The 27951-nt window shown below is 43.1% G+C and overlaps 2 long non-coding RNA genes across 8 annotated transcripts; one reads left to right on the forward strand and one right to left on the reverse strand.

Moving 5' to 3' along the window:
- Window positions 1-11122: 11122 nt before the first annotated feature.
- LOC139081694 (uncharacterized) lies at window positions 11123-23708 on the reverse strand. Of its 7 annotated transcripts, XR_011536922.1 has the most exons (11): window positions 23485-23708; window positions 21641-21991; window positions 21414-21562; window positions 20325-20515; window positions 20178-20236; window positions 19243-19420; window positions 18449-18568; window positions 17142-17314; window positions 16916-17060; window positions 12747-12801; window positions 11123-11170 (listed from the first exon to the last, which is right to left on the reverse strand). It is a non-coding gene; the product is annotated as an uncharacterized lncRNA (long non-coding RNA). The 7 variants fall into 7 exon arrangements; XR_011536917.1 differs by lacking the exon at window positions 11123-11170 and having other exon boundaries at window positions 12619-12801; window positions 18432-18568; window positions 23602-23708; XR_011536921.1 differs by lacking the exons at window positions 11123-11170; window positions 12747-12801 and adding an exon at window positions 12619-12725.
- Window positions 23709-23866: 158 nt separating this feature from the next.
- On the forward strand, window positions 23867-27951 carry LOC139081698 (uncharacterized). The gene is made up of 2 exons (XR_011536929.1): window positions 23867-24135; window positions 24354-27951. It is a non-coding gene; the product is annotated as an uncharacterized lncRNA (long non-coding RNA).

Genomic DNA, 27951 nt, shown 5'->3' on the forward strand with positions numbered 1-27951 from the left:
GGCAGGCACTACCTCTCCATACATCACCCATCAGGAAAGCCTTCAACTGCAGCAACTTTTTTGGCAACCAAGTCACACGGTTGACATTGCTTCCACTTGATGCCACTGAAGACCCTAAAATTGTTCTCACACATGCCATCAAGCCAGGCCTCCACTACTTATACCTGTACTACTGGTTTTGAGACTAGAGAGCTAAAAGCCTTGAAGCAATGCATCATTTCTCTGGGATGGAGTTTGTTTCTCAGAAATGAGACCTGTCACTGGTCAATGAGCTCTGCTCCAGTCAAAGGCAGTACTGTTCACCCGACCTATGCCAGAGTCACCATGGGGGCTGGGATAGAGAACAGGGAAAGTCATTGCAAATCTACGTCTACTAATGGACAGGCAACCCCTCCCTCTCCAATGGCTTCCACATTCTCTCCTGTATTCTCTTTCTGTTCCCCAAACATACCAAGCCAGCTCCCACTACAGGACTTTTAATGTTCACTTGTTCCCTCTGTCTGGAATACTCAAGTCCTGTCTAACCTCAGAGAAACCCCCTGACCAGCCTGAAGCAGCAGCCCAGTCACACACTCAAGACGTTCTGTGTCACATTACCAGTTTTATTTCCCCATCATTGCCTAAAAATATCTTGTTTACTGTCTCACCCTACTAGTTGTAAGTCACTTAAGGACAAGGGAGTGTGTCTATCTTCTTCACAACTGTACTCCCAGTGCCTACAAAGTACCCGGCATGGAATAGATGCTCAGTAAACATCTGTTCATTGAATGAATGAAAGTCAATGAATGACTTAACGGGTAGAGCACTGGCCCTGGCATCAGACAGGTTCGAATCCTGGCTCCACTCTTTATTAGCGCTGTGACCACGGGAAAGTATTTAATCTTATCCAAGATCACACAGCTAATAAAGTTTTAACACGTATGCCACAGGTTTTATATGAGAATCAAATTTAATTACTTTTAAATATTAGGACTCCAGTTTCCAATCATGTCTGACACACAGTAAGTCCTAAACTGACATTCGTAGTAATCCTTACTCATTTGATAATGATGGCAGTGGTGGTGGTGACAGTGACGGCAACAGCCTATGCCATAACAATGATGGGCCACTGGCATCGTCTAAAGATAGCATATGCTACTATTTTCAACTTCTGTTAAAAGGAAAAGGCAGCAAGACAAAGTAGAGATAGCATGGAGAGTTCGGAGTCAGAAGATCTGACTCAAGTCTCTGACCTGACAAGCCATTCCATCACTGATAGGACCAGGTGTGATAAAGAGAAACAAATGAGATGGTATATTCATGTGAACCACGTTCTAAATTCTAAAGGACTACATTTATGAGTATTATCAATATTAAAAATGTCCTTGTCCCCAGTTTAATATTCCTCAGACCCTGGAGGCTGTGTTCATTTCTTTGGGGATGTTAAAAGTTACTTGACTAGTGAACATGTACCCAGACAGGCACAGCGGTCTAGAAATTATTCGGGGCAAAATTCTCTCTAAATACCACACGCAAGGTTCAACTAAGAAGAATACAGGCACCTCTCATCACATGGGGAGACACGTGTAGAATTTAACTCATCAAATAAGAGCAAAGAGTAGAGTGCAGGGCAGTGGAAGTCCAGAGACGCGGGTTTGAATCCCAGCGGGCCAATTAACTGACTAAGTGACACTGGGAGGTCACAGACCATCTCTAGGTTGCTGGCGTTTCAGAAGGCCCTTGAACACTTGGGAATAGGGGAACAGATTCTTTCCCACCCCCAGAGACACTACAGTTGGCTGGAGGCGATGATGAGAGACGAACAGTCAGATTAATAACCCACACTAAGAAGTTTTCTTAAGACTGGTCTTCCAGGAGAGCAAACTTGGGTTGCCCTCCTCAGCAAACGTGGGCTTAGAGGGCTTGGTGAGCAGCAGAATCACTGAACTAAAATCGGAACTAGTTCCAGACATCCAGTGCGCGTTCTCTTCCCTCCAAGAATTTCTCTCTTATGTACGAAGACAATATGAAACTGGGATTTAATACAGAGCCCCATTTCACAAAACACTTTCCAGAAATTCACCTCTTCTGAGCCATATTTACGCCAAGAATTCTATTTTCATTTAAGGCTTTACCATTGAAAACCTTAATCATACACAAAAGCAGAGAGAACAGTGCAATGAATAGCACATTTCCCAGTTTCAGCCACCATCAACTCAGAGCCACTCTGGTTTCCCATACTCACCCACTTCCTCATCAGCCTTTCATTTTAAAGCAAATCTCAGCCATCGTAATATTTCCAAAGTAAATGACTCAGGAGGCCTTTTTAAAAGAAAAAGACCTTTCATTAAAACAACCACACCACCATTGTCTCACCTGAAAAAAATTAATTTCTTTCATCTAATAGCCAGTCTGTTCAAATTTTCCCTGGTCGTCTCAAATTTTTTAAACAATTTGTTCTAATTAAGATGCAAATAAGGTCCAAACAGTGCAACTGGTTAACATGTCTATTCTAATTTACAGGTTTGCCTGCCATCTTTTTTTCATAACTTGTTACTGGTAATTATTTAAAAACCCAGGTTATTTTCCTGTGGAGTTTCCTATAGTCTGGATTTTGCCTATTCCCACGGTATTGTTTAATACACCTCTCTGCCCCTTGTATATCACCAAAAAACGTATGTTAAGTCTGGAGGCTTCAGCAGATTAGGGCTCAATTTTTTTGGCAAGGTGACATCAGGAAGCAGACAGTCTGGTTGTCCCCCCTTTTATGTTGTCAGCAGTCACTGTTGATCATGCCTAGATCCATGAGTTTATTAGCTATTACATAATTACAAAAAATAAATTACAAAAGAATATCATTCCCTCTTCATTCCTTAGCTGCGCTACTTCTGTAAAGAGAAACTGCCTTCATCAGTTGTTTGGTCATCCTAAACACCATTTGTAAAATATTTCTTTTCCTCTATTTACCAGTTTTCAAGATAATGAGTTAACTTCCTTGCATCCTACAAAACTGGTTTTTCTCTTGAGTACTACTATAAGCTCATGAATTTAAACCTGTGCAATGTATTTCAATCCTTTGTAGTATCCTTAACGATGCTCAAACTGGCCCCTCTTTGGCCAGTGGAAACCTCTTCGAGTTGGTTCCTGAGTCCTTTTGTGACATGACCCTGGAAGTCTTCGATAACTCCCCTGCTTTCAGGTATATGATGCTCCAGGACATTCTGTGTATCTCCTGCCCCAGATCTGAAAGCAGTCACCTCTCCAAAGAGCACTGGCTCCTTTCAGTGGGAAATGCTATTTGGTGATCACCATCTAGACACTAGGAATTCTCATTGTCATTGTTTCTGGGCTTACCAGCGGACAGAGCTCAAGCATATTTTTTTTAAATAATGAAATGTGTCATGAGTTCATACTGTATGTCCAATTCAAATTCAGGACTGTAGAGATTTTCCTTAGCCTTGTTCTTGTCGGTGTTTCCTTCCTCCTACCAATATAATTAGTTGTTTACTCTATCCCACAACGCACACATAAAGATCACAGAATAACACTACCAACACCATCAACGACAATATTAAAAAAAGAATCTAGAATGTTCTCTGCACTTTGGGTATCTTTATGGTATATGCCGTTAGGAATGTACAATCAAATCACTGTTTTAAAGCCAGTTGGCAGAGTTCCTGTCCGTGGGCTATGCCAACCAGCTCAATACACAGATTCATTTGGTTTTCTCAGGGATTACTTGTTTTTCATTTAAATTTATTTCAAAATTATGTTAAAAATTTGCATTTCTAAGGCCAAACTAACAAAACAAGATATCGTCAGAAAAAACAAAGTTTTATTCCTTTTTCCTCTAGGCTATTACCTCTCTTAAGGATAACCATTTTTTAAATTATTTCATGGTTTATTCTTTCCTCTTTAACATAACCAAATAAATGTTCCCTCCTTTCTTAGATAAATGGTATTTTGCCCTTTCACTTAACATACCCTAAAGATCACTCCATTACAGATACAGTCTCCATTCCTTTTATCACCCTCATAGTTCCCCATTATATGGAAGCACCATAGTTTATCCAACTGGTACTCTAGTGAAGACCATTTGGGTCATGTTCAGCCTTTTGTTACTATAAATAGTGCTTTAATGAATAGCAAAATGCATACTTTCAAAAAATATTTTGCCAGTAAATCTTTGGAACAGAATCCTAGAGTGGGACTGCTAAATCAAACAGTTAAAGGGACATGTAATTGTACTAGGTGTTGCCGATTCGCCTGCAAAGGTAAGTATTATACTGTTTTGCATTCCCCCCAGCAACTGGGACTGTATTTATCTGTTTCCTCCACAGCCTTGCCAACAGAGTCTGTGGTCAAACTTTTGGAATTTTGCCAACCTTTTAAGTGAGAAATGCTATTTCAGTGTAATTTACATTACTCTTATGAGTCAAGTTGAGCATTCTTTCACCTGGTTATGAGCCATCAGTAATAATTCTTTATATTTCTGATAATAAGTTCAAAGGTCTATTGTTGAACAGCCTATGCAAGGGAGAACAGAGATATCTGGAATAAAGATAAGAAACATTTAAGGTGGTCTAGCAGTGAAAAGAGCCATGAAATGCAAGCAAAGAATACTAGCCCCCAACAGTTAGAAAATGTAAGTTTGAAAAAGATAGCATTTCTCACAGCAACCCAAACTATAAGGCACCTAACAAATCAATCCAACAAAGGTGAATAAAAGTTTAATTAAGAAACTATAAAGTTTCATTGAAAGACAGACTGAAGATCCAAATAAATGAAGAGATAAGCCATATTCATGGGTTGGAAGACTAAACAACAAAGACGTCAATTATCTCCAAAATTATTCTATAAATTCAATATAATTCTGATTAAAAATCTCAAAAAGACAAATCAGTAAAGGAAAAAACTGATAAATATAAAGATCCCTATTTTAAGGAACTCACTAACCTCAGTCTAAAATTCTCTTGAAAAAGCAACGGCCCAAGAATAATTAAGACCATAAGGTTGGGAATCATTCTACTAAATAACAAGACTAATAACAAGACTTATAATTAAGATAGATGTTCTGAAGGAATGAGAGAGAAAGAGAATAACAGAACAGTAAGCCTTGAAACAAAGCTCCACATCCACAGACACTCGATATATGACAGCTGGGCCAGGGTAAAAGGAGTGAATAAACAGACTAAAATGGTGCCGGGACAACTGGTTATCTACACAGAGGAAGAAATAAAATTAGACTCCTATTTCAAACCATGCATAAAAATACATTCCAGAGCTAAATGTGAAAGGCAGATCTCAAAAACCTTTAGAAAATACAGAAGAGCACCATAACCAAGCTCAGCATTCAGACAGAACGTCTACAAATCAATAAGGAAAAGACACAACGCTCAACTGAAAAGTGGACAAGAGATGTGAACAGTTCACATGAGAAAAAAAACTAAGGACAAACATAAGAACTGATGCTCTCACTAGTAATGAGAGAAATGCAAATTCTAAAAAAAGATGTCACATCCAGCATACTGGCAAAAAATATTAAGGTTATCAAAACGAAGTGTTAGCATGGGTGTGGAGCAAAGCGACGCGTATGGCCTGTTTATCAATTGACAGCCCTCCAGCAACGTTACAATAGCTAATAAAGTGGAGGATATGCTCAGTCTATGGCCCTACAAATCTACTCTTAGGTATATAACCTAACAAACTCATGACTCCTCAAGATTGGAGATTTGTACAAGAATGTTCACTGCAACGTTGTCTACAACTGTGAAAAACTGGCAAGAACCTAAACTCCAGTCAACAGAAGAATGGATGAATTGTGCTACACTCACACAACAAACTACTATAATAGCAGTGAAAATGAATGAACTAAAGCTACATGTCTAAATCTCAAAATAATAATGTTAAGTGGAAAAAAAAACAAAGTGTAGAAGAATAAGTACGATATTATGGAATAAAGTTTTAAAACATGACCCCAAACACTATATAATCTTAATGGATACACATTTTTTTTTAAGTATAAATATATGGAAGAATAAAAGAACCAATTTGAGGTAGTGGTACCTTCTAGGGAAAAAGAGAAGGAAGATAAAAACAATGAGTATCCAGAGGACTTCGATTATAAAGGTTCTTCTTTAATCTGAGTGGTGCATATCTACATGTATCTTTACATTATCCGCATTTTCGTATGCCTAAGATATTTCAATAATTTTCAAAAAACTCAATTCATGTCAAGGAGTCTGACTGTGGTTTAATTGAGAAAGTTACACTGGAAGACACTGACTCAACACGAGGGGAATCTTCTAAAAATCAAAGCCATCTCTACATAAAATATGCGAACACAGAAAGTGAAGATTTTCCCATCACTGGAGCTGTTTAAGCAGAAGCAGATGCCCTCCTGAGAAAGATGGTGCAGAGGACCAATTAATATCTTGTTTACCATTCTATCTCCGCTGCACCGCCTGCGCTTAGAAGACACCTCATTAATATTTGTTGAATAAGGAAATTTTAAAAGCATTTGCTGAAAGTCTCCTTAAATGCTAGTGATGAAAATGGAAAAGAACATAAGACCTAACACCTTGTAACAATTAAGAACATTAACTTACGTTCACTGATGAGGATTAAATAGGATAAATAACGAAAGTGGAGAAGAGAGAAAGCAATGTTAGCTAATAATAACCAGAGAGACCTTCCATAAATGGACTCGAAGACCATTCCAATAAATCCCACATGATGATTAGCCTTTCAAGAGTGTTTTACAGTTCACTTGTGTTATTTAATCCTCACAATAATCCTGTGAGGAATAGTTTAACTCCATTCTGTCAATTAAGAAATTAAAGCTGAGAAAAGGTGAAATGACTTGCCCAAAATCTTAGCAAACAGTTCACGTCAAGGCTGGTACTAAAGAAGGTCTCCAAACACCAGGGTCCTCCATCTTGCTGTGGCACAAATAACCAAACTCTCAGGAGCCCTGTTTTACAGGTGGGTTAATGGTCTAAAAAGGTCCCTACAGAACTTGACACACAGGACAAAAGATGATTTAACCTTCTTTCTCTGTCTCCCAACTTTATCTTCTAATGCCATGTAGTACCCACAGGCCTCATCTCTAAGTCACTAATCAGTCTCCACTAGAGACTGGAATAAGTCTTGATGCCACAGCTCCCTAGAATTTTTCAGAAAGTTGCTGCCCAGTGAGCTATGAAAAAAGAGAAACTTTAGGTGTGACTTCACGTTCACAACATAAAACCCCTGCAGAATCCCATGGTGGAGCCTCAACTGGACTTAAGGAAAGCTGCTTCACACCCCTTCTTAGGTCCCCCTTACAGCAAACAGACCATGTTCCCAGAAGCACTGAGAGCAGCAGCAGATGACCTGTAGCTGCCTCCCTAATACAGTTGGGGCTTTTGGAATCAACAGCAACACTCAGTCATCCCTACCCACACCTGGACAGCTGGAGCAGTTTGGAAAGGACGGTGGCACACAGAAGTCAAGGCTCAATCCTAAACCAGCTGTGTGATCTTGAATAAATCACCAAACTGGCTTCAAGCCTGGGTATCAACTAAATCAAAAGAAAGGAAGAGCGGCCTCGAAATGTCCAAGAATCTGCCAGCACGTCCCCGTCCACCTCCTGGCCAGGTTCAGGACAAGCCCAGGACACACCTACAGACTCAGCTCAGATGCTCAGCAGATGTTTATTAAACCATCCATCCATCAACAAGACTGTGTTGATGGTTAGCCCCCTAACAAGCATGATTAGGGACTGGTTCTCTGATCTTGACGGGTTTTGTGGGCTTTTCCAGGGGAAGAATGAATCAAGCAAGAGTTTACCAAGGCTGACTCGACACACTCCACCAAAACCTAAATGAGACCAGAGTCTGCAAAACAGACCAAGAATCACCCTGCCGGCCAACCCATCTGCTGTCCCAGTGGAAGATTAGAGTCAGTGGAACTACGAAAAGACCAAGGGAGGGACAAAACCAATCCATGTTTATGATGCCATAGGGGCCACCCCATCAGACAGCCATCTACTCAGGGTGAGGCAAGAGTAGGCCAAGGCCTTCCTCCCTCCTGCGGGGTAACAACTCAGTCCCACCCATCAGCTGAGAGCCAAGCTCCGTCTCTGCCATTGGCACAGGTCTCTCCTACGATACGTACACTGATCTAACTCGCTTTGAGGAAGGTCAGGAAGGTCATGGATGAGCACTTTACACCTACTGAGGCCTTAAGCAGTCAGAGAATAACTGGGCTGCCAGAGGAATTGTTAGAGTGCATCTTCTGGGTCACACTTAGCAGAAACACAAGTCCTAGAGGACAAAAAACTACACTGTGAACAGCTGAGGGTCCGGAACTGCCAAAACAAGGTTCAAGATGACAGAGCTCAGAGCCACAGGCACCGCCTGCAGCTCAGAGTCAGACAGGAGTGATGGAGAGAGGCCCCAGCGCGCCAGTTAACGGTCTGGCGTTGCAATAACAGAATTGGAAGGTGGAGGTGTCATGGAATCTTAGGAGCCCCTGCCTTCCAGTTGCCTAGGCCCTGCTGCTACCCCAGGCTGCCCGGCCTTTTCTGAAGGCCACTGCTGATGGGCATCACCCCAAAGCAGCTGTCTACTCTCGTGGTGACACTACCGACCTGTCTCTTTCCAGAAAATATCTAAGCATAGTTCTCAGTGCCCATTCCTGTGTGCATCTCAAAACAGAAAGAGAAACCAGTGTCCCAACAAAGTTTGTCTTCTGAAGCACCGTCACGAAGTCACCCCACTTTCTCTCTAAATGTAAACCGATCTTAAGGTTTTCCCATACGTGAAAGATGGCAAACTTTTAGACTCTCATGCTGCTATTCGCTGGGCTTTCTCCAGTTTTTTCTACATCCATTAAAAGGGACAAAAGCAGAGTGTAATACTAAGTGAATGAATACTTCGTTAAAAAATTATTCTCTGTCCTGACTCACAATACTCCTCTTGCTGCATCCCTGTGTTGTGTCGACTTCTTGCCCCTCACTAGGGCAGCATGTTCGCTTATCTTCAAACTTAAGTCAGTGTGACATCTCTACCTCCTAAAATCCTTCTCTATGTGTGGGCCGCTTTTGTGGTTGTTACTTTTTAAGTGTCCGTAAACACTATCTTTCCTACTTGTTGGTTCCGGATATCCACATATTATGCCTTCTAGTCCCACAAGAGCTCTTTTCCAGCTCTGAAAATGATTACAGTGGTTTATGAGTATATCCTGAATACACGTAGTGGCCCTTTCTTTTGCAAACACTTGTCAACCTGATGCTATTTCTTGTCGTCATTCAGTTCACTCACGTTTGGAACAGATCAGGGATGCGGAGCAGTGTTGATGGATTGTTGCTGGACAGATCCCTTCGAGCTGTCGTCATGCTACTGACCTGCGGTTATATTCCTCTACCAGAATGTGGAATTTCAAGGTCACGGTTCAGGGATGGTGGATGACCCACAGTGTTATGTGTGTGATGGGGTTCAGTGACAGAGAAGCTGAGGTTGACAAGAGAGGCACAGGCAGGCAGGGGAAAGTGGTGCCCTGAATGCCCTGCTCACTTTCTTGTCATCTCTTCCCACCCGGGTCTTGTGAAGAGGAGACCTGGGAGACCCCCTGTGGCATTGGTCTCTTCAGTTTAGCTGCTGCACTCGCCCGAGCTGAGGGCGCGATGGGTCTGGCCATGTACCACCGAGCTTTCATGTCAAGGTAAAGGACAGAGGACCGCATCAACCGCTTTTGAGGCTCATCTCCTCCCCACGCCACGCCATCCTCCAACGACACTGTGGAATGCTATTGGTGTGTCAGAGCCATGAAAAGCTTTAAAGAAATCTCTCTTTTGGTGTCAGTTGGATGTGACATTCTTTTCTTTATGTCTCAAAGTCTGTGGTCTAGTGGGCCCAACTGTCCTGAACTGGAATGGACTTGCCAACTTTCTGGTGTTTTGTTAGGTGGCTAGAATATTTATAAGATTTTCTGAGTTCAAACCTCACTGTTGAAGTTTGAATGAAGAATGACAGGACTTACTTTGTAAAGTGAGAGACTCAGAGAAGATTGGTCTCATCGATGAGCAGAAAGAGTAAATTTCACTTCTACTCAAAGCACGCTAGAATTTGAAATTATGGCTCTCACTGTTGTCAAGGTGGAGTGCCGGGTGCCTGAGGCGTATGTCCCTAAGGCCTCATGTCTATGCTATAAAATGGATGAAGTTAAAGTGCAGTCAGATGGGCCAGGTCCCCTTCCATTCTAGAGTCCTCCAACAGTTTCTCCCCTGCTTTAGCGACTTGATTGAAAGTATCCTTGTTGTTCTGCTCTGTCCTGCTTTTGTCTTTTGCATAAAAGTTATACAGCTCCATGTTTCCTACCCCCAGGTCAATCATTATAATAAGCACCTGCATCCAAAGCAGTCCTGAGACAAAAGAAACAAAGCTGGAGGTATGGTACTCCCTGATTTCAAAATATACTACAAGCTCTATTAATCAAAACATTATGGGGCCAGCCCGTTGGCACGCAGAGTGCTTTGAGCTCACATGTGCCACTTCAGCGGCCCAGGGTTCGCCAGTTCGGATAGCGGGTGTGGACCTACTCACTGCTTAACAAGTCATGCTGTGGCACCGGTCCTACAGAAAAGAAAATAGAGGAAGATGTGCATGGATGTCAGCTCAGGCCCAATCTTCCACAGCAAAAAGGTGAAGATTGGTGGCAGATGTTAGATGAGGACTAAACTTCCTCAAAAAAAAAAAAATCATGATACTGGAAAGAAAACAGACACAAAGATCAATGGAACTGAATGGAGAGCACAGAAATAAACCCTCACATCTCTGGACAGCTAATCTTTGACAAAAGAGCCTAGAACGTACAGTGGGGAAGGAACATCTCTTCAATAAATGTTACTGGGAAATTGGACAGCCACATGCAAAAGAATGAAAGTAGACCATTATCTTACACGACACAGAAAATTAACTCAAAATGCATTAAGGACTGGAATGTAAGACCTGAAACCAGAAAATTAGAAGAAAACATAGGCAGTGCACTCTTTGACATTGGTCTTCACAGTATCCTTTGGATTATCATGTCTCCTCAGGCAAGGGAAACAGAAGCAAGAAGAAACAAATGGGACTACGTCAAACAAGACTTCTTAACTCACGGTGGAGAACGACTTGATCAGCACTCCACAACAGCTGAGGGTCTGGAACTGCCAAACAAGGTTCAAGATGCCAGAGCTCAGAGCCACAGGCACCGCCTGTAACTCAGAGTCAGACAGGAGTGATGGAGAGAGGACTCAGTGCGCCAGTTAACGGTCTGGTGTTACAATAACAGAATTGGAAGGTGGGGGTGTCATGGAATCTGAGGAGCCACTGCCTTCCAGTTGCCTAGGCTGTGCTGATGCCCAAGGCTGCCTGGTCTCTTCCAAAGGCCACCACTGTTGGGGACCACCTTTCAGCCACCACTCCCAATAGCTGTCTGCCCTTCTGCTGATAGCGACCTGTTTCCAAAAAATATCGAAGCATAATTCTCACCGTTCTTTCTTATGTGCGTGTCTAAAAACACCGAGACAAAACTGTCCCCCTTTTATTTCTTGGGATATTAAGCATGGCAAGGGATACCATCAACACAATGAAAAGACCATTACCAACTGGGAGAAGATATTTGCCAATCATAAATCAGATAAGGGGCTAATATGCAAAGTATAGAAAGAACTTATACAACTCAACAACAACAAAACAAACAGGAAAAACCCAATTAAAACATGTGCGGAGGATCTTAGATAGTTTTCCAAACAAGGTATTCAGGTGGACAATAGGCACCTGAGAAGACGTTCTACATCACTAATTCCTAGGGAAACGCAAATCAAAACCATAATGAGATATCACCTCATGCTTGTCAGAATGGCTATCACGAAAAAGAAAATAAGTGTTGGAGAGGATGTAGAGAAAAGGGAACCCTCATATATTACTGGTGGGAATGTAAACCGGGGCAGCCACTATAGAAAACAGCATGGAGATCTCTCAGAAAATGAAAAACAGAACTACCATATAATCCAGGTAGTCCACTTCTGTGTATTTATCCAAAGAACACAAACTCACTGATTCCAAAAGATTTATGCACCCCTATTTTCATGGGAGCATTATTCATAACAGCCGAGACTTGCAAGCAACCTAAGTGACCATCAACAGATGAATGGATAAAGACGATGTGATAACACACACACACACACACATACCATGGAGTACTACTCAGCCATAAAAAGAGGGAATCTTGCCATTTTTGACAACGTGGAGGGAACTTGAGAGTATTATGCTAAGCGAAATAAGTCTGACGGAGAAAGTCAAATGACATAGGATTTCACTCATACATGGAAGATAAAACAACAACAACAACAAATAAACATATAAACACAGAGAATAAATTGCTGTTTCCCAGAGGCGAAGGGGGGAGGGGAGAGGGCAAAGGGGTAAAGGGGCACATATGCTGGGTGACTGATGACAACTAGACTTCTGGTAGTGAATCTGATGTAGTCGATACAGAAGTTGAAATATAATGATGTACACTAACATTGATATAATGTTATAAACCAGTATTACTGCAATAAAAATTAATTTAACAGAAAAAGGAAATATATGTCAAGCAGAGATGGAATACCTGTTGCGAGAAATTAGAGGTCCTCTGCCGAGGCATACCCTTGCAGCGTCTAAATTTCTGCCATTAAAAATTCACCTCTTCGGATCAAAACATCCCACAGGAATACCCTGTTAAAATGTTAAGCTTACCTGGAATATTAATTCTATCAGCATCATAGGCTCACAACAAGTGGTAAGAAGATCACTGGAAAACCAAGAAGAATGGATTTGACCGAAGACTTATAACAATATTACAAAGATGAATGTTCTTGGCTGTACTCCTACCAATTTCTTAAGAACCCCAACTCTCTTCAAATTCCTTTGAAATAGCTCTGGGAATCCCCCAAGGGGACTGAAATCTGCATTCCAGAAACTTCTCTGGTCACCAAGGTGCACCTGCCATTTGGTCATCTGGTAGCTGCAGATAACCAAAGGGGCAACTATGCTCTGAGGCCACCAAGGACTCTATGATGAAGATCTCTGCCATCTCCGGTGCCAGCTCTCCTGCCAGTGCCTTCCACTCTGTGGCTGCTGAGGCCCGACGTGGAAGGAATTCCTGTCTCTCCCAGGAAGCCATCTTTCCTCTCAGCCCAAACTCTAGCCCACCGTTGCTTCTTATGTCTGGAGCCTTCCTGAATCGACATTTTACCACTTTCCTCACTATTTCATTAGAACTCCTGTGTATCAGAGTTCTGAGTTGAAACATTTGATTTTCATAGATGACTCCATGGTCAAATGTAAAAACAACTTCAACAACCTTGCATTTAGTTTTATTGGGTTTGGGGAATTAAACCTATTTAAATTTAAAAAAAAAAAACAAAAGCATCACCTGGGAGAGTTAGTACAAATACAAGTCCAGAGTCTTCATCTGTAGTGACTCTGATTCAGTGGGCTGAGGGGGCCTGGAATCTATTGTTAAAGTTGCTCAGATGTACAGTCAGGTTGAGGACCTACTGATAGCATCGACCTTCCTCACAGTTTTGGGGATGAGCATTTCACATACATACTACTTCTAATCCTCACGATCGATCTGTGAGGAGAGCGTGGCCTTTCCCTGGTTTGCGGATGAAGAAACCAAGACACAGAGAGGGTCTGAGACTAGCCCAAAGTGCCCTCGCTCTAAGTGCTGGAGCCAGGTGTCAGGTAGAGTGCCCCTCCACCCCAAACCCCCTCCCACATTTTCCAATTCACTCTGTGTCAGGTCTTTCCACGTACATGCTTCCTGCCTATACCTCATTTCTACCAAAAACTTCCTGATTTTAATGTTTCCATCCGATATATTTCCATCTGACATATTTCACAACAGGCTAACAGCATCCTATCCTGGCCACTGACTATTAACTTGGGACACGTTGCTAATGAAAATACAGGACGTGGGAATGTGCAAAGACACATTGCTTTACGATGATGATGTAATTTTCAGGCTATAAAATTCTCCGTTTTGTGTACAATTCAGTGACTTTTGGTCTATTTACAAGGTTGTGACACCATCACCACCATCTCATTCTGGAGTATTTTCTTTACCTCACAAAAGAAACCCCGTCCCTATTGGCAGTCACTCCCTATTCCTCACCTTCTTCCAGCCCTTGGCAATTGCTAATCTACTTTCTCCCCGTATGGATTTGCCTACTCTGGACATCTATTCTCAATGGAATCATAAAACACGTTGCCTTTGGTATCTGGCTTCTTCACTTGCCATAATGTTGCCAAGGTTCATCCACATTTTGGCAGCTATCTGTACTTTATTCTTTCTATCCTTGAATAAGACTTCATTTTATGACTATACTCCATTTTGTGCATTCTTCAGCTGAGGGCATTTGGGTTGTTTCCACTTTTACTACTATGAGTAATGCTGCTGTGAATATTCATGTGCAAGTTTGTTTTTGACCATGGGTTTTCAATTCTCTTGCTATGTACCCAGGAGTAGAATTGCTACATCTATGTCAACGCTGTATGTAACTTTGAGGAACTGACATGCCGTTTTCCAAAGCGTTTGCGCCTTTTTACATTTCCACTAGCAATGCATGAGGATTTCAATTTCTCCACATCCTCCTCCACACTTGTGGTTGCCCATCTTTTAATTACAGCCACACTAGTGGGTGTGAAGTGGTATCTCATTGTGGATTTCAGTTCTGTTTTCTTAATGATCAATGATGTTAAACATCTTTTCATGAGCTTCTTGGCCATTTGTACATCGTCTATGGAGAAATGTCCATTCAAATCCTTTTCCCATTGATAAATTGGATTGTCTTTTTATTATTGACTTGTAAGAGTCAATACTAGACACATGTCAGATATCTGTTTTGCAACTGTTTTTTCTGATTCTGTGCGTTGTCTTTTCACTTCCTTATTAGCATCCTTTGAAGCACAAAAGATTTCAGTTTTGATGAAATCCAATTTATCTATTTATTCATTGACTGTTCTTGCTTTAGCTGTCACATCTAAGATATCCTTATCTAATCAAAGACTACAAAGATTTACACCTATGCTTTCTTCACCACATTGCTTTGAATAAGAACTTTCCTGGGTTAGGGTACAGGGATATTTTTGAATTTTGAGTCCTATAAATTGATATGGATCCCTCCTGACCGATATTCACAGGTCTGCCAGTCACTTCAAAGGAACATCCCTGTGCCGTTGCAGAGATCTGGGAAATCGTATTTATGACTATCCTGGCTTTGACTCAGGTGAGAGTCCTGGTCACGTGCTTCAGTTTCTCCTTGACCTCTCCTGGTTTCAAAATTTGTTCAATATCTTTGGAGTTGAAGAACTGATTGAGTGTCTTTCTGAGGAACACTCAAGGGTCCAGGTTATTCTGAACCTAGTGGACTTCCTCATTCCGCTCCAGACAGAGAAGACTGTGGGGGTTGGATAGGGTCTAGACTTCCATCTCTGGTCTTAGAGAGAAACTAGCCTTGCTTCCGGGTTTGGGGATGGCTGTTGAAAAGACTCTTGCCCCCCTCTAATTCTTTGTAGTATATACATGACTTCTTTCTAGAAATGGTGGGAAAATACTTATTTTAGAACATCTTGTCTGTTCTCTGCCAATTGCTTTCTGTCTACACATTTAAAGTGGGTAAAGGAGGACTCAGAGACAAATTTGTTCTTAGCGTCTATTATTGTTCAAGTGACCGTATTTAATCCTATGCACTATCTTATTAGCCAGGTTTTATCCTTTTCCTTTTGAGGAAAAAAGCTCAAAAAGGTTAAAAAATACTCCAAGGTCACAGTCTAGGGAGGAGAGGAGTAAGCGTTAGAAACCAGTTTCGTTTGACCTCAAATTTTCATCCACGGTGAGTGTCTTGGTGTTATGTCTAAGATTTCTTTGCTTATTCCTTGTTCATGAGAATATGTCCATTTTTCCTCCAAAACCTTTATAATTTTAACTTTCACATCTCCAATTAACTCAGTGTGTGGTAGATGGTAGTTGTGAATATTAATTTATTTCTAAATAATTACTCATTCATTCTAGAGCTTTTTACCAAAAACATCTTTCATTATCCCAGTGAAGTGTCTTGGTGACTTTATTTTAAAAAATCAAATAATTGTATGTGTGGGAGGCAATTTCTTACACTCTGCTCTTTCACATGATACATTTGTGTGGCGTCTACTTCCACCGATACTATAGTGTGTTAATTACTGTAGCTTTAAAGTGAGTTTTGAAATCCAGTAGAGTGTGTCCTCTAATTCTTTTGAAATCTAGTAAGTGTGTCTCCAGTTAATTCTTCTTCAAGGCTGTCTTGGCTATTACAGGTACTTTGATTTCCATATACATTTTAGAAATAGCTGGTAAATCCCCTCCCAATGCCTGCTACAATATTAACTGGAACAATCTTGATTTGACATTCCTACAATATGGAATCTTCCAATCTATGAAATTGATATATATTTTTCTCTTTATCTAGTGTTCTTTAATTTCTCTCAAAAACAGTTTTCAGGGATCTTCACTATATGTGTTCTTAGGCATTTAATGACTGTGAATTTGTGAATGTTAATCTCTATTGTGTTTTACTGAATTTCATTTTCTAAATACTCAGTGCTAATGTGGAGAAATACAGTACATTGCTATATGAATGCCATTGAGGTACAACTTAGGTACAATAGACCGCACCACTTTAAAGTACACAATTCGGTGCATTTCAGCAGCCATAAACACTAATGAAACTACTGCCCCAATCGAGGTGCAGGGCATTTCCATTATCTCACAGCATTCCTTTGTCCCTTTGCAGTCCATCACCCCCTCAACCCTCAGCTCCAGGCAACCACTGTCCTTACAGATGGCTTGGCACTTTAACAACTTTATGTAAATGGAACCATACCTGTATTCTTTCATGTCTGCATTCCTTCATGTAGCATAATGACTTTAAAATCCATCCATTTGTATGGTAGCGAATGGAAACCTTTTGGTGGTGAACACGATGTAGTATATACAGAAGTCAAGTTATAATGATGTATACCTGAAATCTATAAAATGTGACAAAACCAAAGTTACGTCAAGAAAAAATGAAAAATAAGAAATAATAAGAAAAGGACGGATTAACTTGCCTCTTTATTTCTGCAGCTGGCCAGGACACAGTCAGTAGCTGTGACATCAGCTGTTTCCTCTGGAGACTTTGGCAGTGTTGAGGGCTTGGAGCCAACATGGAGTCCAAGCACTGGTTCTGAGAGGCTGCAATCTGGCTGAGGTTCAGGGTCGTGGGTCAGGACAGGTCATCCAGCTGTCGGAAAAAGCAGAAGGGGGTCCAGGAAAACCACTGAGGTCATCTCTGGGTAGCACTGGCCACTTCCTCCAAGGAATCCACCACCACTACACTTCTCATGACTTCCTGGTACTAGACTGAGAGCTCCGGGAAGTTGGGATAATTTTGATTCATCTCTGCGTTCATGACCCCTAGCACCGAGTCAAGCACTCGAGGAGGCTCTCAGCAACATTTGTGCAACGGATTGAACAAAAGCGGCTGGAAGTCGTCAGTCATCTCAACAACACTCCTGTCCCCAATGTCCTGTCAGGGATGCTCTGCTTTCTCCCAAGATGTAGCAAATCACCTTGCTTAGGATGGGGTCTGCCCTACACTCTCCATGTCTGAGGACACTCACCTGTGGTGAGCTCTGATGAAGAACGGATTGTCCTGAGGGATTCCTGACAATGGTTCACTCTGTCATTAGGAAGAGATGGCCTTGGCCTACCCTCCCATCATCTGGGCTGCCGCAACTCCCCAGTTGAGGAGACCTAGCATTTTGTTGAAACCATCTGTTCGTGTTCTTCCTCTCACTGCTTTGATTTCCTTAGGGAAATATTACCAATAGGCGAACTCCCAGTCCTTATCACAGCATAAGGAAAATGAGGCACTCAACAAATATTTAAGAGATATTGTGGCTAAAGCTTTATTCAACTATAAATGCAAAAGAATATTACTATCACTGCTTCAGATGCAAGGGTCCCATTACCCTGGCCCCTCCTGACTCGAGGGCACAACTGCTTAAGGTAAGAATGGACATCTCCAACCCTTCTCCAAACACCATTTATCCCTCTAAGCCCACATTTACTTGGAGGGCGTCCACTGTGAGGGCAGCACTGAGGTCAAGGCTGGGGGGTCTGGCGAAGAGCCTTGGGGGTGCCTCCCTCCTCCTCTTGGAATTGGTGCTCCCCAGCAGGAGAAACCAAACCTGATCCATCCTTGGGTCTCCCTGGCTGTTGCACAGGTTCCCTGTGGAGTAAGTTACTCTCCCAGTCCTCACTGCTCAGCTTAGGTTGCTCCTTGAGGAGTGGAGGATGCTGTACTCATTCCTCAGTGTCCCTTGATTTCTCTGAACTCAACTTGTCCTTATTCTCACCTCCTTTGCCAACGCACCTCCTCCACCAGCACCTTAATCTTCTTTGGGTTATCATCATCCTCCAAGCCTGCTGACTTTCTTTCTTCCACCTGCTCCCTCAATTCTGTGTTTTCAAGATGTGGTCTCAGCTCAGGCTCCTACAGGAGACACACAGAGAGGGGACCAAGGCCAGGTCTCACCCGCAGTTCCCAGGGCACATTCCACATGCATCTCAGTCTCCCACACACTCAGAGAACACTGAACAGGAAGGGACATTGGAGAATTTGACTAACAACCTTATCTTACCGATGGGGAAAGTGAGGCCCGGAGGGAATAGGAGATTTTCCCACACTGCCTCAACGCTTGACAACAGCAGAGCCCCCACATAAGCCTTGGTCACAAGCTTCCCGTCCAGAGTGCCTGCCACACCCTCCAGGAACCCACGGCTGAATTTCAGGAGCCAATGGATCAAACATGAGGATTTCCACTGTTCAAACAAAAATGGCTGAAGAACCTTTCCAGGGACAAATCTTTTACCACAGTTCTTTAGTCCTATTATTAATATTCAGTCAGTTTTCACACCTGGCTGACACCATGGGACCAAGGAACACAGAAATATTAAATAAAATTTATCACAGCCAAAATTAAAATCTATTTATATGATTATCTGTAAAATGTCTGGCTCTCGTGCCAGAAGCTCATCTTCCAGAGAGCGGGCACTCTGTCCACCCGTTTGCCCCATCTCCCCAGTGCCTCCACAAGGGCCTGACAGAGAAGCCATTCAGTAAATATTTATCAAATGGGTAAATAACAGTTTCCAAGAATAACTAACCCTCCCTGATGCCTTCGACTCCAATCACATTTCCACACAAATCCTATTCCAGGTGTGAGCGGAAGCAATAAAGGCACAGCCTGAGGAAAGGCAGCGGAAGATTCAAACACCAGCTCCACCGTGGACCACACATGCTTCAGTGGATGATTTCATTGCCTGCTTTGAGCACGTCTATCCCCTGTACAAGAGAGAAGAATGTATAATGTAAAGTCCAGAAGCTGCATTGACCACTACAGTTTTGGATGATTGAACGTGATATCAAGCAGCAGACAGGGCTCTAACCCCTGGGCACCAGCTGCAGAGCTAAAGAACCCCTACGTCAGAGTCAACGCGGTGCTTGTTCAAAACTTATGGGGACAAGGCCCAAGAAACTACATTTCAGACAAAAATTCCAAGGAGATTCTCATACAAGGAAAAAGCCTCATCATTTAAAAATTTTAAAAAGCCTAGGATGGAGACTCTGAGACTCCCATTGGTAAGAAGAATGACTCAGCTTTGAGCACAGCAAGTCCCTTGTCCAAGGTCACCTTTCAATGGGAAACGTCCCCGTGTCCAGGAAGAGTTCCTAAGTGATGTGGGACGCAAAGAGGACTCTGCTTCCCAGTCTGGACTTTTAGCGTCTCCCTTGTCCTTGGATTTTCTCCTCTGCTCTGATCACTGGGGGATGTCAGCCCTCATAGGGGTCATTTCTTGATGAAGACCTCTGTTATTTTAGCCTCCTCTTGGAGAAACATATGGCAGAGGTCAATTCTGGGGCTCCACAGAGCTAGGCTTTCTCCTAAGCCACCTTGGTGAGCTGAAAGATGCCGTGACTGCTAGAAATCATATTAATAAAGAGGGACAGGGATAAACAGGGGATCATGAGGGCAGCCTCTCAGGTGACATAGAACCACAACATGATCAATATCAGACCTACTCAGGTGGGGAGGACATACCGACCAATTCTGTCAGCAGAGAGCGCAGCCACATCATTCTAGAATTCTGATCCACAGAACTGTGAGACAACAAATGTGTGATGTTTCACACCACTGTTTTTGTAATCTGTTAATATGCATCAATAAGGAACTAATTCAGATACTTACCTCTACTCTCCTGACTTTTCAATTTTCAGAAACATGTATGCTAATCCCTATAAAGTAAAAAAATCAAAGACCACAGTAGAAATGGTGTGCTCACTCCAGGTGACTATTGCCAAGCCCTTGTAATGGGAACACACTCTGAAGGGGATTTCAGGCACTGGACGAACGTCTCTTTCACGTTACCAAGCAGACCTCTAAAAGAATAAAGAGGGTACAACACTTAACTCCACGTAACATTGTCTACGAATCCATCAGCTGTCTCTGTTTCCTACTGCAGATTATGTTTAGCTCCTTGTTCTCCTGAACTCACCAGACAAGGTGTTATAGCAAGTGCCAGTTACCAGCATGGGCGAACCAATTCAAGGAGAGCAAGAGAGCCGCCGCTAGAGCAAGTTCCCCAGACAAAGTCCTTTGAATGCAATCTCCCCACTTATTTGGACTGGGAATACAGAAAAGATCTATTTTTTAAAGTCTCATTCTAACGAAAATTCAAACGTCTCTGTTTACCAATTTGTATTTTTCTCAAGCCCCATCGTGGAAACCTCACTTTTCAGAATGACTGAGTTCCCAATTGCTCGAGCCTGGCCTGTCTGTCAAGGGAAGTTAGGTAAGCCCAACCTCAAACCTCTCCTGTGAACCAGCCCCTCACCCTCAAAATCCAGAACAGCGTGTGAACCCACAGGCAGTAGCATCCAACAAGTAAGAGGGATATGTTTGCACTGCTCTTGGCCCAGATCATCTGAGAGAACACAGCAGTCAGAAAACAGAAGAGCATAGAGAAAAATCATATTGATTTCAGCTTTTCCAGGATGTCAGATAAGTTATGCCAATGAGAGTACTTACTGGTTAAATCTCTAAATAAGGGGTTAATTGTTGGCAAAAATAAGTGATAGGTGTTGGCAAAAATAAATGCTATCCAGTGTTGGCAAGGGGGTGGAGACAAGAATATTCTCCTAAATGATTCGGAATACGAATTGGTAAAGCTTCGCTGCAAGGCCATAGGGCAGGAATAAACAAAAATTAGGTATGTACAAACATATTTCTAAACTGAGCAATTCTCTTTCCAGGAGTATATACTAGAGAAACACTTACACAGGCGGTGATGGAGATGTATAAATACAGATCTACACACGTCCACTGCAGCACTGTTTGTAAAAATAGACACTGGAACCAATTTCATGTTCCTCAGTTGGAGAACCTTGACTCGTCACGCTCCATCCGCACCCTGAAAGGGCCCGCAGCTGTTCAAAAGAACAAGGCAGATCAAAGAAATGCTGATAGGGATGGAAGGCAAGAGCTACTATGTGCTGAGTACTCACTATGTGCCAGGCTCTGGGCTCCACGCTTCACCTGCACGTCTCATGTAAACCTGGGACAAACCATGCAGGAAGAACTCCTATCTGACACATGTTAAAAGGAGAAATCGAGCCACAGACAAGTCAAGAAACTTCGTTAAAGTCACACTGTTACCCAGCCAGGTTTGCCCCTACAGCTTGTGAGACTGGAGTGTTCTGCCTTCTTCTCTATTTTAGGGATTTCCAGTGAGAGAGAAAATACCAGCTTCTGCTGCTCAGCTGCACTGCTCTGACACACAGCCTGACTGTTTAGTTCTCCTGTCGGAAATCACCTCAGACGTAGAACATCAGCCTCACACAAGATTACTCCGAAATCTAGATAAAAATGAGACAAAACAATGCTACCTCATAATTCTGTCCAGGCACAGACAAAGGCAAGGTCACTGTGCAATCTACAAAATCCCAAATACCCTCCTCTTTCCATAGGAAATGACTGTTACCTCTTTACTCCAATCATAGAACTGCCCGTGCGGACCACACTATTCACTAGGGGGCACACTCTGCTTCCTCCCATCCTCCCCAAATCACCCAACCGAAGCCCAAGTCCTTTCATAGGTTAGACCACGGGGTGTGTTTTTTCTGGCTGCAAGGAATAAAAAATGCAACTTGTTCAATAAGACATGTGTTCCCGATGATTTAACTTAAGGGTATTGACATCAGGTTTCCAGAAACGAGCAGCTGTAAAAACCCAGCCTCGGGAAGAAAGATTATTCACACAGTCTGTAAGAAACGTAGGCTCTGGAACTCCAAAACTTGCTGTTACCCCTAAAACAAAATTCTTTCTACCAAAACTCTTCAGTAACTAACATGAACCTTGCAAGTTCAAGCAGGAGTTTTCCACGTCTGATTTAAAGTACGGAGACTGAGGATAAGGTTAAGAGACAAGCTAGTTAAGAGACAATGTGCAGCCCAAGCATATCTTAAAAGAACCTGGAATCGGTCAAAACCCAGTATGACCAACTGGGCTTGAACCACCAACCCTTCAGTTAACAGATGAAGGAGCTCATGGATTACCCAGCTGAAGGCAGGCACTGATCCTCTAGACAATGTCTCTCTAGCCCCAAGCTTCCTCAGCCAGGGCTCTTCTGCCTTGGCACACTTGGCCAGCTCCAGAGAAAGAGCCCAAGAATCCTGTGGACATATCTGTAGCTACCATAACGTGATATCATAAGAATTGGAATTTTTTGTTGGTGACAAAGTTACAGTACTCTCATGTACCCACATTCAAAAGGAAGTGATTTCACTCATATGTGGGAGATAAACTAACAAACTCATGGATACAGAGAACAGACTCTTGGTTACCAGAGGAGAAGAGGATGGAGAGAGGGCGAAAAGGGTAAAGGGGCACGTGTGTATGGTAACGGACGGCGACCAGACTTTCGGTGGTGAACACGATGTAGTCTATACAGAAGTCAAAATATAATGATGTACACCTGGAATTTACATGATGTTATAAACTAATGTTACCACAATAAAACAATTAATTAAATTGTGTTAATTTCTTAAAGAGATTAATCAAAATAAAGATATTATCCCACCCAATTTAAATAGTGTTTTAGAGTGTTTTTCTCTGGATCCTGTAGCAAAGGCCTTTACCTGGTTTTGGTGCCCAGCAGCCGAGGCCAAAGGCATGGAGGACTTGGCATGCTCTGTGGGGTCTCCTGCCACAAAGATGTGTGGCCCTTCCCTCCCTGCCTCTTCCCACTAAACTGTGGGATGCTGCTCCCAATTCCTTCTCCGTGGTGAGCTTGTGACTGTGGTAACAGCTCTTTGTTCCTGGAAATCCTGTTCCTCAAACCTGGACTTACCAGACCCGCCTTTTGCGAGTAGCTTTCTTCCCCTTTTAGTCCCTTAAAATTTTTGCTCTGATCTCTAGCATACGTCCTCGGCATGATCCTGCAAATCTTTGTTGTTGTTGTTCTTACGCTACTATTGTGCTTTTCATTTTCAAGAGCTCGAGCCCGTTTTCAAAGTTTATCTCTGGATGAAGAGAAAACAACGGACACGAGGCCTTACCTTCCACAGGCAGCCTAAACCTGGAGGGTGAGGACGTCACTTCCTGTTATGTCTGCTGACCGCCATTGGCTGGGAGGGTAGAGTGGGCGGGGAAGTTGTGCGCAGGGGGCGGGGCATGGGCCGGAAGGAAAGTAACGCCGGCGCTGTCCTGCCTGGGGCGTGTCTCATGTGGATGACGCGGCTCCGGGGCCAGCTGTTTAGACGTCCGTTACTCCTGCTCTAGGAGACTTCCTGAGCCACTGGGACCGAGTCAAGGACTGTTGCATGAATTTGAGTGCAAGTTCTGTGTAGAGGAGCTCTGGGGGGCTACAGGGGGCAGGGCGGTGGGGGTGGTTCTAGAGAAGGTGAGTGGACGGCGTAAGGAATGTAAGGGTATGCCAGGGCGGCAGAAAGCAAGTTTTCAAATTCCCCAGATATCCCCCAAATGGCTGTGCTTCCTCAGGGTAAGCTGGTTCGATTATCCCTCATATTTTCTTCTCTCTGCCATTTTCCTGACTCTACCAAATTGACTTTGTAATATGTGGTGGGGAGTTATGGTGTATGGGTTTTATTCTATTTGGGAGTCCAGGAGAGCTGCCTTGATCCCGAGCTTCTAGCTCCGTTTTCTACTTTTTGGTTCTTCCCCATCTGTTCTTCCTTCCTTTCAAATTTACCACTCTAGCTCTTCCGCTGACTCCCTGCTGTGGACAGTGAGGTTCTCTCCTGTATGTCGCGCGAAGCCTACCACAGACTTTAAAGGAGGAACAGCCTTGGCCAGGTCCATTGTCTCCACTGTCTGCTGCTTTGCTACTGTTGGCGTCAGCTGTTGTTTTTCCCTTTGTTGTCTCTCCGTGAGGGAGTGTGTGTGTGTTTCTCCCATGTGCTTCCACGGAGGGTGAGCTTTTGGGGACACCTGAGAAAGTGGCTGCTGGGAACCTCAGGCCATCTTCTGTAGGTTCTGCCTCTTCTCTGGCTGTATGTTCTTTCCCAGGTTGTTGACTTCTGTTGGAGGCCACCATCCCCTCACCTCTGCATTTGGGCATTGCTTGTCTAAGGGCTCTGAGATATTTGGAATGTTCTGGCAATCCTGCCCTTGAGGAGCTCTGCCCAACGGGCCCACAGAATCCCTGGGGGTAACTGGGAAGTTCCCTTCTCTGCCATGGTTATCACACACACTTCCTGCTTTGAAAGCCTCCTCGAGTTAGGAAAATTCTCTATTCCTACCTCTACCCCAAAAAGCTTGGCACTTCATTCCATGGCTCTAGAATGGACTGGGTTCCAAGCTCCTCAGAGATACCGCTGTTGGTCCAGGGACGATAGGTCAGGGCTGTGGTTGCCAGCATTGTCTCTGTCAGACGTGGCCTCCTCCAGTCCTGGTGCCACCACTGGTCTGGTTGGGACAAGGGGCTACATCCTATGATTTCCTCGTGGGTCACGTGGCTGTAATGGTGCCCCACACCTCACAGTGTTGTGCAGATGAAGATAACCCAACTGCTCACTTAGCATAGTTTGTGCTTCCTGGCATGATGTACATTGACAGAATGATATTTTTTCTTTAATTATGCAACAATATGCAGAAGGCTGCATAAAGCAAAATTGGGGTTGCACTCCATTTTGCAGTCCGAGATGGGCAGAAATGCAGGTTGCACTCTCATTTGTGGCTAAGGGTCCCACCAAACCTCTGTCAGCCTCAGGGGAATTACATCAGCCATTAGGAGAAAACCTTGGCTGGGCCTTCACTGTAAGGGTTTTGATTTCAGGGACGCTTGAAATTTTCACCATCTGATTCTAGCTAAATTCTAAAACAAATCTAAATTCTGAAACAATGGGAAATCCTAATTTGATCTCCACCTGTAGCCCCTTAGGCTGCATTCTCTGGAATTGGGAGACTTTTAGCTATGAGTACCTAGTATGATCTACTGAGTACTAATTGATTTATTCATCTTCTCCTCCCAAAGACAGTTGCTATTTTTCCTTATCTCTGTTTTTCTGTGTCATTTGTCATAAAATGGAAAAATGTAGGGCAAGAAGCAGGCATCTCCCTAAGCCTGTTGTCTGGGTAGCCCAAGTAGACTTTGCCATAGGGCCCGCCTATAGACTATGTGCAAAAGGTGGAAGCTGTTGCTAAGGGACATCTTGGAGGTCAAACAAGGCCACAATATTGGTGGGCAAGTGTTAAGCAGTTAAGAGCCATTACAGCACTCGCCACCTCAAGAAGGCTCCTGTCACAGGCTAAGTTGGTCACAGAATGAGGTAGATGATGACAGGTCTCCCACCAACCTCAAGAAAATGTCCATGCAATGATGAGGTACTCTGTAAAGCACACACAATCCCCAAGCCTGTGGCACCTCTCCCTAGGTATTAGTGTGGCTCCACGAGACCAAAGCGTAGCTAAAACTGTTAATGTGCATGTAAGATGAGATTTTCTTTTCTTTTGCCTTGTTTCATGTCTTGAGAGCTTGGCTTTGTGACCCCTTTACTCACGAGGGGTCCCAGTTCATCTTGGGCTTCTGTCGTCTCAACCTTCCTCATTTGTTAGTGCACTACTGCCTACGCAACTGAAGCCTTCGCTTTCTTGGACTCTCTTTGTGGGTGAACTTACCAGATCTTATGAAGGCTGCTTCTTTTGCACTCTCTTTTGCATGCGCCTCTTACGTCCATAGTTAAGCCATAAATGCTTATTGGTTTGCGTCACTATTAAGATCCTACTCACCAATGGTCAGAGGATGGATCCTTTCTTCTTTGTTTTTTTAGATTTTTTTTTCTTTTTCTCCCCAAAGCCCCCCAGTACGTAGTTGTATATTCTTCATTGTGGGTCCTTCTAGTTGTGGTATGTGGGATGCTGCTTCAGCGTGGTTTGATGAGCAGTGCCATGTCTGTGCCCAGGATTTGAACCAACGAAACACTGGGCTGCCTGCAGTGGAGCACGCGAACTTAACCACTCAGCCATGGGGCCAGCCCCAGGATGGATCCTTAAATTGGAAAAACTTCTAAATTGAAAAGAAAAATGTAGCTGAATAGGGTGGGTCAACCTCTTTTCACTTCTTGGGGAAACTCAGACCATCTTTGTCTTGAAAATCCCTGCAGGGCCAGGCTCTGGAGGGTGGTTCAAAGTTCACTTGTCCTTTTCCAATCCCAAAGACTCCCCTGTTCCTCTCAAAATGCTCAAAGATATTGGGACGTTAGAAACTGACAAGGCAAATATGCCCCAGAAACACCATCTTGAGGAAAACTTAAGTGGTTTCTCTGTGTCTTTGTGATATAGCTGGACACGTAGATCAACCTGTAATGTCATTTGACTTGCAACCCAATTTCTGAGAAATCAAGAGTGTAGAGGAGGAAGACATTTCCTCAGCCCACTCTAGGTCCTTCTGCCTGGGCTATGAATTAAATTGACATTAGACAGAATAACAGGAGGAAATTACACAAAGCTTTATAACATGTATACATGGGAGAGACCCAGAAAAACTAAGTAACCCACCAAAATGGCAGAAGCTCTCACCTTCAATACCATCCTCAGCTAAAGACAAAAGAGGATGTTGAGGGTGGGTGGAATCAGTTATGGGAGATTACCAGAAAAGTACAGTAAACAAGAGTAAGGTTATTATGCAGATTTAAGTCCTTGCCTTCCGCATTGATAAGAGTTTCTAGAGATAAGGTCATCCCCTCTTCTTCCTGGTACACAGAAGGAGACACCTTCACAGATGATGATTTCCTTTACAAACGTAAATGTCTCTTAACAAAAGGTAACTTCTACTTTTCAGAGTTTCTCTCACGTCTGCAGTTTTTAAAAGTAACCAGCCCAGGAGCTGTGGTTACCACAGAGGAAGAGGGGAGGGGGGAGGGCAAAAGGGGTGATTAGGCTCACATGTGTGGTGATGGACTATAATTAGATTTTGGGTGGTGAACATGATGTAATCTACACAGAATTTGAAATATATTACAATGTACTTCTGAAGCTATGTAACTTTTTAACAACTGTTGCCAATCTTTTTTTTTCTTCTGCTTTATCTCCCCAAACCGCCCCCCACCCCCGCCGCCATACATAGTTGTATATCTTAGTTGTGGGTCCTTCTAGTTGTAGCACATGGGACACCACCTCAATGTGACCTGATGAGCAGTGCCATGTCCGCGCCCAGGATCCGAACCCTGGGCCACTGCAGTGGAGCATGAGAACTTAACCACTAGGCCACGGGGCTGGCCCTGAAAGCTATATAATGTTATAACTGAATGTTACTGCAATAAAAAATAAGAAATAAAATAAAATAATGATTATTCTA

The sequence above is a fragment of the Equus przewalskii genome, unplaced genomic scaffold, assembly GCF_037783145.1.
Source record: "Equus przewalskii isolate Varuska unplaced genomic scaffold, EquPr2 ChrUn-6, whole genome shotgun sequence".
In the NCBI taxonomy this organism is placed as follows: domain Eukaryota; kingdom Metazoa; phylum Chordata; class Mammalia; order Perissodactyla; family Equidae; genus Equus; species Equus przewalskii.